Source organism: Abramis brama, assembly GCF_963993115.1.
Source record: "Abramis brama genome assembly, chromosome: 18".
NCBI lineage: Eukaryota > Metazoa > Chordata > Actinopteri > Cypriniformes > Leuciscidae > Abramis > Abramis brama.
In genome coordinates, this window is record NC_139980.1 from 8,941,034 (window position 1) to 8,961,092 (window position 20,059).

The 20,059-nt window shown below is 38.4% G+C and overlaps 1 long non-coding RNA gene across 2 annotated transcripts in view; it reads left to right on the forward strand.

The window, feature by feature from the left end:
• The window catches only part of LOC311069090, a 53,109-nt gene extending 38,563 nt beyond the window's left edge, over positions 1 to 14,546 (forward strand). Inside the window, exon 8 of one of the 2 annotated variants that reach the window (XR_014603472.1) lies at positions 13,308 to 14,546. This is a non-coding gene — a long non-coding RNA (uncharacterized lncRNA). The remainder of the gene's footprint in view (positions 1 to 13,307) is intronic. The other variant, XR_014603473.1, reaches the window with a different exon arrangement.
• The last annotated feature ends 5,513 nt before the right edge of the window (positions 14,547 to 20,059 follow it).

Below are 20,059 nucleotides of genomic sequence, written 5' to 3' on the forward strand. Positions count from 1 at the left end.
CAAGGGCACATGCATTAAAAAATAGTAACGTGCACGGATAAATCCTTTATAATACATACTGCGATGTTCCAAAAACAAGAATTGTCGATTTTGATTTCATGGTGACTAAACTGCCCAACTGTAAACAAGCTCTCAGACAGTAACTCTTCTTTATTTATGTTCTGTGCAGCATATTATCAACATGTGTCTTGTTATAAATCTTTCTTTTTGCTTTGCTTAGTTTTCACGCATAACCTTCACATTTCTTTGGGTACAGAATAAATAAAGAGAGGCTTTGTTTTCTGCAGTGGAGGTAAAACAAGTTCAATTTGCGTTTTTTTGATAGGACACTGCTCTTGATGTTCAATCTCTTGCACACACAGACAATAAAACACAGAAGACACACTCACAGACACAGCTGTTTCAATATCCTTAGGCTTTAAAGACATGAGAGGATTTGTGTTTGTGGGCAAGTACTGTTGTGTCCTTACACATCATACGTGATTGTTATTTTCGGTGTATGCTCAGAGGGAATAGCAATAAATCAAATTAAAAAGTAATTTCTCCCCAGTGGTCCTCCCCAAAGTCATTTCTGCTTCATTTTTCATCACATTACCTTAGTCATTTATCATGTTTTATTGTAGTCTGTGCAATGGTCTGATCAGAGAAATATTAAACAAAGGTGTGTATGGAGGTCTACCTCATTAAATTGAGTAATTTTGTTACTCGATTATTTTTCTGAATTGGCCTATTTCCAAAAATGGCTAACAATATTACTGAGCACACAAAACCCTGTGAATCTTCCCAAATGTTACCCGCTCTGTGCAAATCTCACAGACATTGATTGTGCTTCCTCGTTCATTTATTTTCTACTCTATAAATACAACAGTACTCAATAATCATATTTTGCTCCATGCGACTGTAAAGTCACATAACCCGGTTTAATATCCCACCGTAATTAGTTAAGCTCCCCTCCATCTGCTTCTAATCAAAAACAGGGGCTGTTTCACATAACTGCTATGAAACATGCAGCAAAAGCTTGTTTACTGAGCCTTCAACATGATTCTCAAAGCTAGCTCTCAAAACGTCACTCTTTTATACGAGTACTCTTGTAGACAAGTGTAGAAACAAACCACAAAGCTGTTTATGAAGTGTAACTCACTCTGATGACGGGACTAGTGCTTATACTCCTGTGTCGCATCATAACCTCCCCGTATAATCTACATGCCCATAAATGAAGACGTCCCTATAGTACGATACTGCACTCAAGGGACTGGAACTAAATAGGGCAGTTTGTAGATGACTTAAGCCAGATTTATTCTTTCAGTTTAGAATAGCATACTTGGCTAGCTATTAATCTACTGGTGAAAGGAGAGAGAATCAGTACAGATGCAACAACGTTTGTTCGGTAAAAAGTTTAATGCATTAACAATATGCAGTGACATTCTTCCATAGGCCTGTGTCCTACTCCAGTGGTCAGCTCCTACAATGGGCACTCATTGGCCCTTGTCTATGCTGTTCATGAACCGCACTGCTTCAGCAAGTTTAGGTAATGTAATCTTTGATTGATTTTCCTCCCTCTTTTCAATAAAGTTTTAGCTGTGCTTCGAGGCGCAAACGGCAAGATGAAAAACTTTGCCTTGGCCACCTGCCTAATTACCTGTGTGCTCACCAGGTGATTTTTGTTTGTTTGTTTGTTTTAGGGTTTGACAGTTAATTTCACGATATACAGCTTTTAATTAAATAATTCTGAAGTTTACACCCAGTGTATTTGGAGATGGTGGGATTTATCGTCCTCCACCAGTGTTTAAGGTTGCGTTTCCTTAAGCTGGCTCTAAACGATACGCATTAAACAAAAAGTTTCTCTGTAACCGTACCTCACCGATCAGGGAGGATGTTCCGATCCAAGTGCATTGGACACGCTCACATGTGCAAGACCTTGAGCAGCACTCAGACTTGTGCCAGACTGGAATCTATTTCCACAACCAGAAGGTTCCAAAGCCCTTGGGAGGAGCAGCAAACCCAAGCCTGTGCTGCTAGCTGCAGTCTGCTTCCCAGCCAGTCCCCCTGAGGCTCCTAATCATAGCTGCAAACCCAGGAATCAGGGTCAGTGAATGCAAAGCAGAATTTAACCGAACGAAACCCACAGCACCCCGGCAATCACATTCATTGCAGACTGACTCCTTTCTTTGCTGAGAGTCCCAGTATGCCTTGTTATAGGCCCAGTCTGCTTTGCATATATTTATGTAAACATAAAACCACTGTTGCGTTTGGGGAGACACAGCGATATTGTAAGAAATGGAGATTTAGATGTCTCTCCATTCATCCACTGATGCAGACACATGTCCCATCCAATCGGAAGATGTCAACATATTTAAAGAATAAAATGCTGCCGTACAGATGTTTTTATTTTTTTATTTCTTTGATCACAAAATGTCTGTTGCATATAACATTGACAAACACTTGAGTTTGTGTAATCAGAGAGTTTTGCTGGCTCTGTGATTACCAACAGTGCTTGGTGCCCGAGTTCATTATAACCCTGTCTCCTGCTCATTCTGATGTCAATTAAAAAGGCTTTTTTATACGTCTTTCCTCATCAATCAACATAGGGATTACATTAGCGTTCAGTCCATGCCATGCAACTCCATTCCAGATGATTTCCTCCCAATCTATCATGACAGGATCCACCAAGGTTTCCACTTTAAAGCTTTGGGTATTGGATGCAATTTACAACATTTCCTGCTGGGACACAGGCCCTTCCTGGGACTTCATGAGGAAGCAATTAGATACAAACTGATGTAAATATAGCCATAACAATGACTTAGGCTTGAAGGTATTGCTTTGAGGGAAGAAGGTAAACACAGTTGAATTAGATTAGGGTTATTAGGGCCTACCTTGATTTTAAAGAGGGAAATAATTAAATAAAACAAAACACAAAGGAAGCCGTCATTCATCGAACTTGTCATCTAAGTTAATAATCAGCTTGTTCAAATTTGCATTGCATTGGTTAAAGCTTTCTAGTGGTCACTGTAAAACTTGATAGTGAAATCGAGTACTAACAAAAAGTTTTTTTTCCTTTTATTTCCTCAAAGAAGACGGAAAAAACGTTGATAATTAAGGCAACATGCTAGCCAGAATGTCACTTAATATATGTAAATAGCCTGTCTTGTTAAATGTTGCTAAAATAATTTGTTGCTAAATTAAATTAATATATAAAATGTTTATAAATACATACAAATGAACTTTCTTGTTAACCTAAATGTTATTTTCTTCAAATTATGCTTTTTTTTTTTTTTTTAATGAATGGATACGTTGAAATATTGAGGATCTTTTCATCAAAACACTGAAAAAAAGAGAAAAAAGAATAAAAATTAACACTGCCGGAGGAGGAAACGATGGAGAAGTGCAGTTGCTCGAACACGTGTTTGCTTTAACACTCGGTGTGTGCCGTTTCATTGAAGTTTTTGTGGAGTGCTTGGGGGAAACTTTCATTTGCAAAAAATTAGATCAAAACTCATCAGATCAATCAGCCACATCGAGCAACACAAGAACCCTGCTGTGGACGCAATGTCATGCACTAATGTCCTAAATGGCCACCAGCGCACGATGACACACAAACACCAGCTCACCCCATAGAGTGTTTTTCTCCCAGGCAGAGACTACATTTGAGTGACTACACTCAGGACAACCTATAGCCTCGTGGAGTGACAAGTTTAGTCAGACTTTTTCCAGAACAATGGGAGCTCGACACTCAACAGCCCAATGTACCATTCTACTAATTTACCGTGTCCATGGCAACCAAGTGTTATTGCGCAGCAGGTTACAACTAAAAATATGTGGTACAGCTGAAAGCTCTTGGGATGAAAATGTGTAAAGAATAAGTAGAGCAACAATGAAAAAGGAAAAAGGACACTGTGAGGTTAAAGTCTGCTTTTTCTACAACATAGACCTTCACCCTCTATCACAAGTACAAATCAATTCATGCCCTGAACTCAACCCAGGGTTTACTGATTCCAGTGAGAGTAAATGAGGTCATGGTCATGATATCTCTTTTTTTTGTAATTGTATGCCCTATTACTTTGCCAATGTTTCTGGATGCTAGGATATACTTCAGTATAATTGTTTATAGACCAAACCAAATTTTTCAATTTTATTTTAAACAGCTGTATTATAAAAAAACATGTGATATAAATGAACACAATTAATAATGCCCCCTAACATAGCCTATGTAAATTCCTATATAAGTTGTTTTCCTATTATTAGAGCAATTCAAGTTTCAATGTTGTTTGTATATCTATGTGGTGTTTTTAATATGCTTTAAGACAGACCATGTGCAAATTCATAAGTCAACACCATTGCTGAATATTTTCTCCTTAAAACTGCAGTGAACCAATGTGTGATCGTCAACGAGTGAATCTCTGAGCTGGTGTGAGTGGAGGTGGAGATAATTTGCATATTCATAGAACCACGTATACCAAATGAGGCAAGGGTGTAGAGTTACATTCAAGCTATTTTAAGGCAAGGAAAAAACGTTTAAATATGTCATTTTGGTAATCAATGATGAGTTTTAAAGGGGTCATCGGATGCCCTTTTTCCACAAGTTGGTATGATTCTTTAGGGTCTTCATGTAAAGTTTGTAACATACTTCCTAATTCCTCAATGGTTGCGTAAAACAACACCCTTTTTACCTCCTCAAAAACAGCTCTGTTCACAGCAACCCGTTTCAGTGCATGTCTCTTTAAATAATAATGAGCAACTGTTAATTGAAATATGCTAATTCGGGACAGTCTGTCAGTGGTCGTGGGCGGAGCATGAGCACTATGACATCATATAGCTCAAAAAATCCAAACAGCTTGATTATTGAGAGTGTTTAGGCTTTTTGAGGATTAAAAAAAAAAAGGAGTGAATGGATTTTTTTCATTGTATGGTGGTTGTGTCCACACACTGCAAAGACACGTTTATACGTTTAACACCATATAAACGTGAATTTTGCATCCGAAGACCACTTTAAGGGATAGATTTATTGACTACAGGGGGACTTTAATAAAATCAAAATAAGGGACTGACAGCCTTAATTTTAACTGCAAAATGCCCTATATAAAATACACGTGTTGCCCATTAATATAGAGCTAATGGACATATCCTGTCATTGCGAGCTGGGAGAGGGTGAGAATGCCACGTTTAACATAGCTCAGAGGAAGCTATCCTGTGGTGAAGATGTGCATATCTGCACATTGCCTCACTCATACCTTTAATGTGTGTTGTACCCTTGGGCCACTTGTGTGAAATTTGACTTAATGAGAACATATTGTCGCGAAGAGATACAGGAGTAAATTCCACTTGACTTTTTAAACTCGGGTGAACTCCAGGTAACCTCTAGAAGTTGAACGCATATGAAGAGACATTTTTCACAACTTTGTGAAAATTCTGGCTGTCAGAAACCAGAAAGTCTCAAGAAGATGTAAACCTCACACTTGACAATACAAACATCTAACTTCAAGGTGGTATTTTATGGATGTTTTTGAGGGTCAATTACATGAAGCATTTTTTACCCTCAAACTACTTAAGGCTGAAAGAGAGAATGAGAAAGACTCGAAGTGAGTGAGACAAACCACACATGCCTCTCCATAAAAGAGTAAAAACTTCCTGTTACCCTGACATTTGAAGGGCCTGCTCCCTCAGAGGATTTAACTGATACCTATTTTCTGTCAGAGTCTCACCAGAAAGAGTAACTGAGCACCCCCCGCCCAACCCGCATCTATATTTAGAGCTCGCTCCCCACAGTAAAACACACATGCCAGAATCACACGTTATTAGCAACAGCCTCCTGCTGTTTAGCTCTCTATGACTAGCAGATTGGATGTTTACGAGAAGTACCCACTCATTAGCAAGTGATGGAGTGGAGGGTTAGATGTGCAACTTTGCACTCAACTTCAAGATTCTGTCAGATGCTGCAACATGTTTTTTTTTTTTTTTTTAAGTAAATCCGAGACAACCTAATTAATCATACCCACTTTTGTCAGCTTTAGAGCATGGCATATGACAGCGCTGGTTGTTAAAGTTAATACAGGGGAGACTGTCTTGGGCTAGTTGTTAGATGGAGAAGCTGTCGCAGTAACTACGGTTTTGAGCTTGTTTTCTCTGTTAGTTTTAAATTAAATTAAAATATTCATATTTCAAGATGGGACATGTTGTCACATTGATATGTGGGCGCAAGTGCTTTATGTTTTAATTTTACACAATTCATAATTTTGAATCAGAAATGATGGAATGACAGATTTAATCTTCAGTAGAAGGTGTTTGTAGACCAGCTTTTGTGCATGCTATGAATTTTTGCGTATGCTAAATTGACTTTACCTTTTTCCCTGGCAGCCAAATAAATAATTTAGTAGCTTTTCCTTTACAGTAAAAACTTAAACGTATCAGAAACTGACTTTTAAAAATAAACCCTGGGAAACATTTATTTGAGTAAAAAGTGTGATAGTTCTGACATTTCCTTGTAACATATCAAATAAATGGATCAACCGTAATGTAAACGACTTATGTAATTTTATATCATTATAAAATGATGTTAAACTATCATTATTATTATTTGAACAAATAACAATGAGTATAAACCCCATGATTGGCACCCATGCAGCGTCCAGATTAGCTGTGACAGTGGTTCTTATCGAGACACCCCAGACAGCTCTTGGTATTATAAAAGTGATCTAAATCAAACAGATTGACAGTGAAAGCTCCTTGATTGCATTACATGATATGACCCTCTTGAGCGCATGCTGGGCTGCTATAGTGCTAATCAGATGCTACACAGTTTAGTCCTTGTAGCTGAACTGTTAACAAATAAAATCCTTTTTCTGTCAGGCACCAAGCACAAGGAATGAGGTGCTACTGTCAACATGGCCACCCTGTTTTATGGTGACAGTTAGAATTAAATTTTAAATTTTAAAAGAAATTTTGTATGATATTTTTTGCTTTGTGTTTGCATGTATGTGCCTGGATGTTTGGTTCATTTTCATAACTCTCTTTTCAAAACCTCTGTATTCCTCATACATATAATTTTTTTTTTAATGAAATGAATGTATGTTTCAATATTTTTTTACTCTGTATTAAAAAAAATCCCTATTGGCTCTATACTCGTTATGAATTTTATCAGAAAACATATCATTTTTATTTTATTTTATATATTATCATTGAAGATGTTATCATTTAAAAGACAGTTATTAAATTTCCAATAGCCACGTAACTTCGGACTCTCATCATTACAACCTAATTTTAAAATTATTTGTTTGTGATCAGAAAGGGGGGCAAACGAATGAGATACACCTTTAACAAATTGCAGGGCTGATGATGAAACTAAAAAGAAATCAATTCTAGATTTCAAAGACATTTTACCATTTGACCAAGTAAAGTCTTGTGTGTCAGGATGAAAAAAAACTCCAAGGATCTGTGAGGGAGAGAGAAGAACATATTGATAAAACATTATTAGAATTATTATTCATATTGTGACCTTGATTGCTTCTAGGAGGAAATCTGTGTGTTATCTAAACATTCATTAAAATCACTGCCTAAAATTAGAAAGGAACCCGAGTATTTATTATGCAATTCTGTCAATTTACAAGTAATTTGATAGAATAATATTTTGTTAGCAGAGAGGAATTACAGCCATAGATTGTAAATAATAAAAGATGAGTTATCTTGCTTTAGCGACATAATTATCCATCTGCCTTCACTTGAAGTTATTACCTCCAGAATTTGCCCCTTAAATTTGTGCAAAAGATTTGAAACCCCTGCAGAGTGATTAGAACCATGGCTACAATAAATACAATTTCCCCATTGATTCTTCCAGAATTTAACATCCAACTTCTGAAGAAATATTTAATCAGTTTTGCAGCTTTTACAAAATAAAAAAATAGCTTTCCTCTTTACCACATCACGCATACCTCTTACATTTAAGGACATAACAGAGAATGACTTAAACTTGAAATCCATAACAAGTAGAAAAAGACAAAAAGAAAGGATAAAGTATGTACCAACGACTGAAGAAACTGTATGGAAACTTTACTTGGAAACTTGGAAGGAATGATATACAACCAACTGAGGTCATAACAAACAAAATGACCTATAATAATCATGAACTTATCACTTCTTAAATATGATATAATAAAAAATTCTTTATAAAGAAAATGCCAAAAAAGAACTGGCAAAATGTGCAAAGATATTAATCAGTACTAACAAAAATCAAAACATATAAGACTTAACAAGAGTCAAGTCTAGAAATAAGCATTGAAGATTGGAACATTGATAAATCAGTCTCTGGCCAAATATGAGGCACTAATTTACCAGGGTAATCAGCTAAAACAAAATAGCTGAATACCACCTCAACCCGGAGAGAACAGAAGAATGCATACTACTTCACATTGGCGAAATCAAATCTCTTCCCGTCAATAAGAGCAAATGATCCACGGAAAGAAGCCTTTTCCCCTTCATCTCGGGCCTTCTTGACCAAGGGCCAAAGTTTTTCTCTTGCCACCCTGTCCTCTGGGGACAAGGCCTCAGTGAGTCGCAGCTTGTTGTCGCGGAGGACCTTACAACCTCTGGCAGCTTGCCAGACAGCATCTCGGTAACGACGGAGAGCAAACAGGATAAATATAGATCTGTATGTACCATCATGGGCGATACCCACTGCATCCTACATCCTCTCACTGATGCCAGGTACCACCTTGCCAAGGATATTGATTACCACATGACGGCCATCCTCTCCATCCTTTTCCTGTACCCCGTGCAGCTTCAGCGTCCACCTCCAACTGTACCGATTGCAATCTCCAACCTCTTCTTTCAAAGTTGTGTTCACCTGTTTAAGATCCTGGATCTCAGCAGACACGACTTTCAATGCCTCCTTGTGGGTAGTCACCTCAGTAACAAGCTGATGTACGGTCAAAGACAAACTTTCAATTTGCTTTGCAGTAACGGCAGTTGTCTTGTCAATTGTTGAAATTTTTGGGAACATCTCATCGCGAAATTCGCGAATGGCCACCAAAATTTCAGCGGATGTGTCATAACACTCACTGTACTCGCGCTTAGACTTTTTCAGACTGGGCTTTATGGGGTTGTCAGGAAGAGGAGTAGCAAGGAGATCACAAAGTTTGGGTTGAGAGTCAAACCATTTGTTCGTTGTCTCTTCCATCTTCGATGCGCTTTGGTTCTCGGATGAAAAGGTAGCTTCCAGGGTAATGTTACATGCACTTAGAACAGGATCCATCTTTGACTATAAATGGAGCTTGTTTGTTTTCTTCTGCCCATAAATTCACCTCAAAGTGAGAGATTAATCACAAATCTCATTTATTTGTTCATTCATATAAAACATGTGAGCTATGTTGGTTGTAATATCATCCAGCCTAAAACTTTCCCGACGACACTTCATAAACACCTCCTATCTTGCCGCCATCTTGGCTGAACCACCCATGGACATAATAAATACATAGACGCCCCATTGGCCGCTGGATCGTACGTCAACGGCGCCGCCATATTGCGGAGGGCAACTTTCCTATATCTCTCATAACGGGAATTGAGAAAAATGCCTGCTTCGTGTGCTGCTTGAGACTGTACAAATCGTCTTACTTTGTGAATTACAGTACCTTCCACAAGTAAGACTGAACATTTGTTTCTGGCTGTATTTGGTCATTATATAATTAGTAATAGTAATGTTAGTTTGCGTTAATAGTATACGTTATAGTAATAGTAACGTTAATAGTAATGTTAGTGGTTAGAGTCAGTCAGATTAAAATAGCTAGCGATGTCGCTAGTTAACTTAGCTGTGAAAGTTGAGACATGAGTTGACATGATTTATATTATAGTTTTAGCTTATATTATATTTTATATTATAAAGTAAATTTCCTGAAAATCTAAATATTCATCTATATTTTCTTAAAACCGACTTTTATGACAAGTACTCGTTTCGGGTTAGGCGACTGACATATTGTGAATATTACTGTAACGTTAGTTAACAGTTAGTTAGTTAGATAGTTGGCTAGATCACTTTTCTCACACACTGAAGGTTTCCCAAAGACAAAGAGTTGAGGAGACAGTGGGAAGTAAGCCATACTCTCTGTCACCAGATACACAGAAGGTCTTAATTGTGCATGCCTTGAAGGAACTGCATGAGCGTGGAATAAGAATGATATGTGTCACAATGGATGGACATGCCTCTAATATTAGCATGTACACCCAACTTGGGTGCCAGTTATAGGCAAACTCTCTTGTGCCCTTAAAAACCTTTTTCGCACATCCAGTGACTGGTGGTGAGAAGGTGTTTGTGATGATGGATGCTTGCCACATGTTGAAGCTGGCTCGAAATATGTTGCAGGCTTACAGTCCAATAACCAGCAGCACTGGTCAGTTCAAGTCAAAGATAGACTGCATGCAGCCAACAAGGTAACAGGCAAGCACGTGCGTTTTGATTCCCAGAAGATGAAGGTGTCTTTGGCTGCACAGACACTAAGTCGCTCAGTCGCTGTAGCTCTGCGCACATTGAGAGACCTTGGCTATTCACAGTTTAAACACTGTGAAGCAATGGCTGAATTCATATGCAAAAATGGTGATGAATCAAATGCTTTCTCTTAATGCAAACATTTGCTTTTAGATGATTGACAGGCTATTTGACATAATGAACAGCCGCAATCCACGTGCCAAAGGGTTCAAAAGTCCCCTGGGCTCTTGGAATTGGAGTGATAGAGTGGAGTTCTTGTTGAGAGCCAGGAAATATTTGATCAGTTTGGTGATGAAAGATGGCACAACCTTTCATCAATCAAAGAGGTTATTTAAAATGGTCAAGCTTCTGTTCAAAAGTTCATGACATCATAAGTTCATATGATGCTCTTGTTCCCTTATTCTGATCTTTTCACTGTCTCTTTTTGTTTCTATTGGAATTCTTCTGTTCAGTATTTTTTCAGTTCTTTCAGGTGGCAAATTATGTATGCACTATGTTCATATTTTTAAGCCTTTCCCGTTCTGTTCTAAAATTGTTCTTAGTTGGCTTAAAGGAGTAGTTCACTTTAAAATGAAAATTCTGTCATCATATACTCACCCTCATGTTGTTTCAAACCTGTATGAATTTCCTTCTTCTGCTGAACACAAAGGAAGATATTTAGAAGAATATCAGTAACCAGGCAGTTTTTGGGTCCCATTGACTTCCATAGAAGGAAAAAAATATACTATGGAAGTCAATGGGACCCAAAAACTGCCTGGTTACTGACATTCTTCTAAATATCTTCCTTTGTGTTCAGCAGAAGAAAGAAATTCATACAGGTTTGAAACAACATGAGGGTGAGTATATGATGACAGAATTTTCATTTTAAAGTGAACTACTCCTTTAATTCCCTAGAGGTAAATCATTTACTTAAAGGTTCCTAACCCTGACACTAATTTATACTCTTAAAGGGATGGTTCGGAGTAATTTCAACCTAGGGTTCTTTACACCATGACCTCGAGCCAAACACCCCCCCAGAAGCTTTTTTTCCCTTGGTCGAACATTATTAAAGTTAGAGCTTATTTAGAGATATCAACCGAATGGCTTAGTGCAGGCGCTAATGGATCCCAGTTTGTATCTCGTAAATTACCCCACTAATAATGCTCGGAATGGTACCAAACTTCTATAGTACAAATAGGTTGTGTACTCATAAAACGAGGCATTGGAAAGTTTGTAAGTACATCAGGAGTTTATTTAAATAACACTTGCCTGATGGCTTATGCTACCGCTAACCCGGACGTCGAGGTCACTTCCGTGGTTTGGGAAAAGCCCGTACTGCATGGCATCCAACATTACAATGTAATTGAAGAATATACATTTTTTAACATTAGGATTAAAAAAAAATATATAACAACTTTTAATTTAAGTGAACTTAAACAATCTTCACATAAACCTATAATAAATGTTTACCTTTGCCCTTCCTGTCTAACAGGTAGGACATATATAGAAACTGAATAAAGTTATCAAACAGTCTGCATGGCTTAAATTATAAATTAAATATAGATGAATCCTTATTAAAGCTACAAAAGTTCTTTAGTCAATAGCGTAATTGAGTAATTTTCTCTGGTCCTTTTGTTCTGTGATTAACTTTACTGACAGAAAGCTTTATTGGCTGCTGTCCCTTTAAAACCAGCCGCTGCTGCACATGCGCCTCATTCTCTCACAACTCCAATTTTATGCTATTATGTTATGAGGATACTTGACAAAACAGACATTTTGGCTGTCTGCGCGCACAATACTAGCGTGTCTTTCTCTCTCTCTGTGTGTGTGTCACATAGACAGGACATCCACAGGCAGCACGTTTAAAAGCATTTGCATGAATAAGAGCAGGATCATATAATGTAACACTACCCAAAAGATGACAAAAAATAACGGATGCTGCGTATTGCGTTAAATATTTTAACTGTACAAAATATTTTAACTGTACACAAAAACTGTACAAAAATGAATCGCATGCGTTAACGCATTAATGTTGAAAGCCCTAGATGTAGATGAATATATATATAAAATAGTTTTTTAAGCCACGTACACAGATAGGCTAATCAACAATTATACCACTCAAGTCAGTCAAAAGAGACAACACTGCATGTCAACAAATCATCTGCACAAAAACGCAAGCATTTAACAGTGGATGTCAAATTTATGAGGGAAAGTACTACACATAGTTAATTGCTGTCTGCCTTTTACTGTCGATTTGTGGCTGTCAGACTGCATATGAGATTTTACGGCACTGATTCCCATTAGCTACCCAACTTAAATACATTTTTACAAATGCTGCAAAATCCTTCTTTATTTTGACCACCAACGGACTGCAACCATGTCCTAAATTGTTTGTCTCCCAGCCACTTCTGCTGGAATTTGCACTTTCCCATTTTTCTGGTCTAGTTTTATTCCTGTTGTTCCTGCTTTTCAAAATGACCCACGTCACCTCCGCATCACGGCAATTTTTCTCTGGCCGGAAGCAATTACCAAACTGGTTCCGCGTGTTTATCACATTAACGTACATATTTTACGACAGCAAATAAAAATTATTAATTATGAAGGCTATGTTCAAATAAATTGATAATATAAAATTTTCTTCAAAACTATCTACATTTTTAATGCCTGTAGGATTAAAATTTAATGCTTTTTAATGCCATTTAAGGCCTTAATTTTCGCAAAATCCATTTAATGACTTTTAATGCTTTTTAATGCCCCACGGAAACCCTGATTTCATATACATCTTGGATGGCCTTAGGGTGAATTATCAGCGAATTTTCATGTTTATGTGTGTATGTGTGTGTTTGTGTTTGGTTTTTAGGGGGATGGAATAACAATCCTACTGCAGGACAGTTCCAGGGCATTTTCCGGCATCTCATGGTCCGGTGCGGTGTCTCTCCAAGCACATCAGGGAATGTGGCACCACAGGATGAGACCGTGTCACAGATCGAAATGTCATCTCTAGCAGTAGATGAATCTGAGGAGCTTCCATCCCCTTTTGCAAACGTTTCTGCACTTGTGTGTGACCATAGCTACCTGCCAACCCGCTTTGGTAGCCTTGTGGACAATGCCCTTGTGTACAGTACATTTCAGGTTTTGTGGTGCGTCAGATTTTGAGAACGCTTTCCTGTGATGTATGCCATGCTAGCTTGGTGGCAGATGCTGTACCTGCGTCTTTTGATCAGAACTACCACTTGCTTTCACTGAAAAACAATGGAGGGCTGATGATTCCCTCTGAAGGTACGGTGAAGGTGGTCAGATCAGCAGAGCGGTTTATTCGCCAGTCATCCTCTGGGAAACCGGTCAGAGTGTCTTTGATCAATCAGTTTGTCAGAGCTGAGATTGGTTCAGAAGATGTATTTTTTCTCAAGGAGCACATACAGGAAACACAGTTTGGAATTGACAACCATAATTTTTCTCTCTTATCATTAGTTGTGAGTCTTTCACAAACTGAGGATGCACCACATTGCCAAACTTAAAGGAACACACTGACTTTTTGGGGCTTTAGCTTATTCACCGTATCACCCAGAGATAGATAAGTCCACATACCCTTCTCATCTCCGTGCGTGCCATAACTTTGTCTGACGCACCCACCACTAGCCTAGCTTAGCACAAATACTGGAGGTAAACGGCTACATCTAGCCTACTGCTTCCAATAAGTGACAAAATAACGCCAACATTTTCCTATTTACATGTTGTGATTTGTATAGTCACAGCGTGTACAAATAACAAGGTCACATGAGACACAGCCATCTTCTAACCATATACGACTATATTCTCAGAAGATTCTTTTCTATGTACACCAGTACTAAATATCACAAATATTTAGTACTGGCAAACTCTGAACATCACTGTATTTACTCTCAGTGGTAAAATGCTTGTCTATATTTTCATTTACAGGGATTGCGAGGCAACTTGAAAACATTTGCAAGTTGAAAGACTGAAAAATTACGGAAATGGAAGAGAAGCATTAAAAACCAAATTTACTGGACTGCATCATCTTCAACCACTGGACCAGAAAGATTGGCTAAATGGAGATCGATTCTGAACCATGTCAGGAACATACACATACATGAGTGTCACGGAGCAAACCCGTGATCATGAATGGACTGTGGGGGGGGGGGGGGGGGGGGTTTCCAAATGTTCCTGTAAAGCAAGGTTTATAATTGTTAATTCATTGTTTTGCATCATAGTTGCATGTTCTTGTTACTGTGTAATTTAATTATGGATGTTGTTTAATATGCATTAGGTGGTTGGAAGTACATATGTTAGAAAGTAAAACTTACCTGTAGAATGGTACATTCCAGGGTGTGGCCTAGACTATAAATGGCTGCCAGAAAGCATGGTGCAGGAGGGTCAGGTTGGTTGTGTGAAGTGGAAGCAAATCCATAGAAACTTGTTCCAGAAAGTTTGTTAACCAAACGATACAACTGCTGTTGTGGCTACCTTCCCACAAAAACTTGTAAATATTTATGTTATTTTTGTAGTTTTTCTTTTTCTTTGTTTTTTTTTGTTTTTGCCGTTGGATTTGCACTGTCTTCACAATAAATTCACCTTAATTGGGATTTCCTGTCGCATTGGTCTTATTATGCCTCTGATCGCGAGGGCGATCGCTAACAATGAGGATCCAAACTTTCTTGCTTGTCTACATCCTCAAAAGAGAAGTAGAGACAGAAACAAGTGGCTTGTTGTCGGTATGATACTGTGAAAAAGTATTCTTTTTTTGCAACACGCCATTTACCAAAAAAGGGACTGTCAGTATAAGTATAAATAACCTAAAATTATTAGTTGTAAGTAATGCATTTTTTAAAATCCTTTTTATAGGAACTCGAGCATTCTTCAAGCTGCAGATAGTCATGACAAACAAGTGGATTATGAAGGACGTCACCAAACTGAGTCTGCATCACCAGACTTCATCTTTGGAGTCGTTTCATAGTGTCATTCTACGGTTTGCCCCAAAAAATGTGGTGTTCCCATTTCTTGGAATGTTGTGCAGGTGAAGTAATTGCTGTTAAAATAACTTTACATCAGTATAGGGTGTTTTCCTGAATTGTGTCTGTGCACTTGCAGACTATACCTGGCTGCATTTCATTAGGTTGATATAAAAACGTGACATAAAATTTTCAAACACTATTCAGTACAATTCCACATAGCCATAAGGTTCCATAGTCGGCTCGATAAATACTGTATGCGTTCTGAAGAGAATGCACGTTTAAACAAACAGGCTCCAGTCCAGGATGCTCAGTCATACATCTGGGAGTCGCATCCGTCTTTTCAACTTTATTGCCATCAAATTCGTAACATGAATGCATGTCATAACAGCAAGATGACAGTGAGATTAATTATAACTATGTTAAGCATCAGCTCATTTGCATTTAAAGGGACACACACTAAAATTGCGTGTTTTTGCTCCCCCCAAAAAGTGGTAATTTTAACATGCTGTAAAAAATGATCTGTCGGGGATTTTTAGCTAAAACTTCACATACACACTCTGGGGACATCAGAGAATTATTTTAAATCTTGTAAAAGGGGGCATAATAGGTATATTAAATTATATATAAGCACAAATTAAACGATATTTAATGAGCTATATTTGAGTTGTTATTTTGTGTATTATACCACATTTTTAACAACATTTTACAATTCCAACAAGCAAAACATGGTTATATTACATCTAAATGTTTACATGTTTACTGATTGTGAGTCTGTGGCATACTTCATCCCTTTAAATTCAGTAGCTAAACTGCTAAAGCATCTCCTTGATAAGCATCAGGGCATCTTCATCACACACTGTGGAACCATAGGACAGGCACTAATTCTCCCTACCTGTGAAGCTCAGGACACACCTCATGCGTTTGTGGGTAGATTAAGCGAATCCTTGAGCTCAGCGTGAGGTAACAGTGGGTACATAATAAAATACTGCACCGCTAACAATTTGCTTTACAGCGTTAACATTATATGCTTGATCCCTGTGACATATTGTTTGGATTCACCATATGAAGGCGTCTCCTCATTGGAATTTTGGGTTTAAAATGTCCCCCAGTGCTTGCCCTGGGGTTGTGCTGACCAGCAGGTGACTTCTGTTTCTCAGAGGTTTAACTGTCTTCCCTCTCGAGTCAAAACAGCTACTTAACTCAATAACCTCTCTGGCTGTGAGGAATTGTAAGGAGATTCAGTCTGCCTTTGCTAGGCTCAAAAGGAGGCTTAGCAAAGCTGCATTTCTTATTGTTTGAGCCTGAATGTGACAAATGAAATCTTAAAAAGTAGAAATTGTGTTTGAGCCATGATGTAATTATGTCTCTCTAGACTAGAGTAAGCATGGCTGAAGTAATTTGATCTGGGAATTTGTGTTATATTAGTTTAAAGAAAATATTTTTCTGTCATGGTCGTGTTTTAATGCTTATTACATCAGCTTAACAATATTCTCGTTTTCCAGGAAACCTAATTTGACAAGGGAGGTCCAGGGTGACATAATCTAACCCTTGACCTGTTTTCTGATATTCTAAGACACGAATTCAGGCTGTATTCCAACTAAACAATGACTTCCTCCTCCAAGATAAAACAAAAGGATTCTGCAGAATCATTCACAATCTTAGCCACAATGTCACGTTTCATTGTAAGAGGTCAAACAGTGGATTATTGAAAAGTTACTATGAGATTCAATCAATACCGCCTCAAATGGAAAAATCTATCAGAATTGCAATGATGATGTCCATGTCAATAAGCCCAAAAGCACCTTTTGGTTATCTCAGTTAACAGCACCACATAAACCCTGCTCTGGGATCAGACTCAAACCCCTTTCACTATCATGCAGTCTACCTTACCACTCAGTCTCTAATCCTCACTCTGTGCCTCGATACTCAAGAAGTAGTTGCAGTTGATGATCAGTTAAGCACTTAGCAGCAGTGCTGGGCGAGCTACCCTAACCAAGCTACAAAACAAGGAAGCTATTTCACTGAAATAAGATAAGATACTTCATGATTTGCTCATGGAAACCTCTAAAATGCATCAAAAAGCAATTTTACCAGTTAACAAAGAACTGATTCTGGATCCAGTTGTTAAAGAGCATCTTGCATGTAAAAAAAAAATCTAAATGAATATATAACCGTGTATGAAAATACCATATGAAAAGATAATGCAGGATTTAAAATGTTTTAAAACGACATAAGGACACCAATTTAGTAGATAAAGTGAGCGTTTCTTTGCCTGCTCGTAGGCCTACAAACCGCTTTTTTTCAACATCGCGTCATTTTACGTCACACGAGGGAGACGTGTGCTGTGCTCTGCCGCAGCTCAGTGCAGAGTAGGTTGGTATTCAGTAAGAGCGGTCATGAGTCAGTGTGTTTTCAGTAGTTTTTGTATTACAATTTATCATCGTCATGGTAAATTTTTGTGTTTGTGGAGCTTGCAAAAACTCCAGCCTGACAGGACATCGAGTCCACCGGTTTCCTAACAAGAAAAAGGACGGTGCTATCTTTCGTGCCTGGGTGCGGTTTGTGCAGGTGAAGAGACGGGATTTCTCTTCCGCGTCGGCTTCGGAAAACGCGGTCGTGTGTAGCATTCACTTCAGATCGGAGGATTATCGTCCCGGCGATATGATGGAGTTCGACATGGGATACCGAAGTAAGAACCGGGTGAGACTCAGAGCTGGTGCGGTTCCTTCAGTGCACGCATCTTCGGGTTCTCCCGCCGGATATAGGCGCGAGCACAACATCAACTGGCAAACGCAATGTAAGCGGAACGACACTGAGCTAGTCGTTGTTGTGTTTGTGTGGACCGTTTATCAGTTTGGACCAGTGCAGCGCGAGCCTGATCAAGCAACACTGTAACTGCGAGATCCAGTAAATAAAGCATTTGAATTCGCCACAGAAGTAATAACACCGCTGCGAGATCTAGTGAGAAATATTCACATTTCTCCGTTATTAACGGATCAAACAGCGCTGACGTGGAAACCAGGAATAAACATTGTGCAATGAATGAACCAACTATCCAGTGTCCACAGATCAGCAACATTCACCATGGCTTTACTGTAGTAACACTAACTGCAACCATGGAAGTTTGGCATTTTCCACTAAGGCCCAGTATGCATCCACCTCCCTGCAACACTGACTTTCCTCAGCTGTAAACATTGCCTCGCATTTCCCACACAAGCACCTATGGAACAAAAAATGTATCAGGAATAAATGTCTCTCGATGAGAAACCGCTAAGTTATATCACGTAACGTTAGTCTGGGCGGATATTAATGAGCATGACAAACGCCTGATCAAAGCTTAGTTTCTGTTATTGTAAGTTCCAATATGTTCTGTCTAACATTAATCCTGGCCTGTCCCTGCTCTCTTGGCAGCCTAGCAGGCTCATAATTGTATGGCTGTGGTCCGTCAACAATTTCCTCAGCGTCCGAAATGTCATTGCAATCCATTTTTCCCTGTTGTTTGAATCGACCGCTCTCCCTCGTGCTACGTCACGACTCTCGCCCGTCACGCCCATTTTCAGATGCGGAAGTAAAATTTTCTCACAAAAACGACTCCAGAAGCCACTGTAGTGTATTTATAATTTTTTTTAAAAGAAAATCTAGTTCCTACATTATTTTTCTATACATTGACTTGTTGGGTCTTCTAACCTGCAAGATGCTCTTTAAGGAGAAAGTACCAATTTAATACCAAGCAAATAATCAGTTTTGAGGGTAATGCAAATGTAACATAATATTATTCAAATAAGAAGTCGAGTAATTATTTTACCTTTTGAATTTACACTAGGCCCATACCTAGTTTAAATAAGTAGCCTACCACACATTATATTTCTGATTATAGGTTATTATAGAGAAATAGACCTCTATATTATTTATATAACTGTTAGTTCTAGACTGGTAAGGGACAGAGGGAGAAATCGAGTGACGGTTCATTCTACTTCGACGTTGTATGGAACTATTTTCGCTAGTGGAGCAAAAACAGTGGTAATATCACGTCTAAAATGTAAGTTACTCAATATTTATTTCTTGCTCATTGAACTGTTGCAAATACGCTGGTGGTCTGGACTTAATTTACTATCATATGCTATTAGTAGTAACAACAGTGATCGTGTAGTCACCGCAATGAAGTCCTCGCAGAAACAAATGCAAGAAAGAGCACATAGAACATAAACATATTGTACCACAGATATCTTTACAAAACAGTAGAAAAAGAGGGTAGTTCTTTAGTATGAACAAGAATGAGCTAAATTGACATATGCTTCACTCTGCTAACAATAAGATTTCATTCGGTGAGTCTTCTCAGAAAGACCTGAGATGGTTGGCAGTGATGCTTTGATAGGTGTGTGACATACATTTACCTCAACATACTCTTGGAAAAAGGTGAATTCTTTCTGTGGCTTTGAATCGAGCCACCTGTTCATAGGTGTCATGTATCCTATCTCTCGTTCTCTCGCCAGGATGGAGGTCAGATGCTGTTGCATGGCATGAGCAATTCCACCTTGTCATGTTGAGTACTGTCAGCTGGCAGCTTGTCTTTGCTTATGTGTGAAGCTTTGGGTGCACATAGAGTCTGGCATTAGCCATAGCTGCTCTTGATATAGTT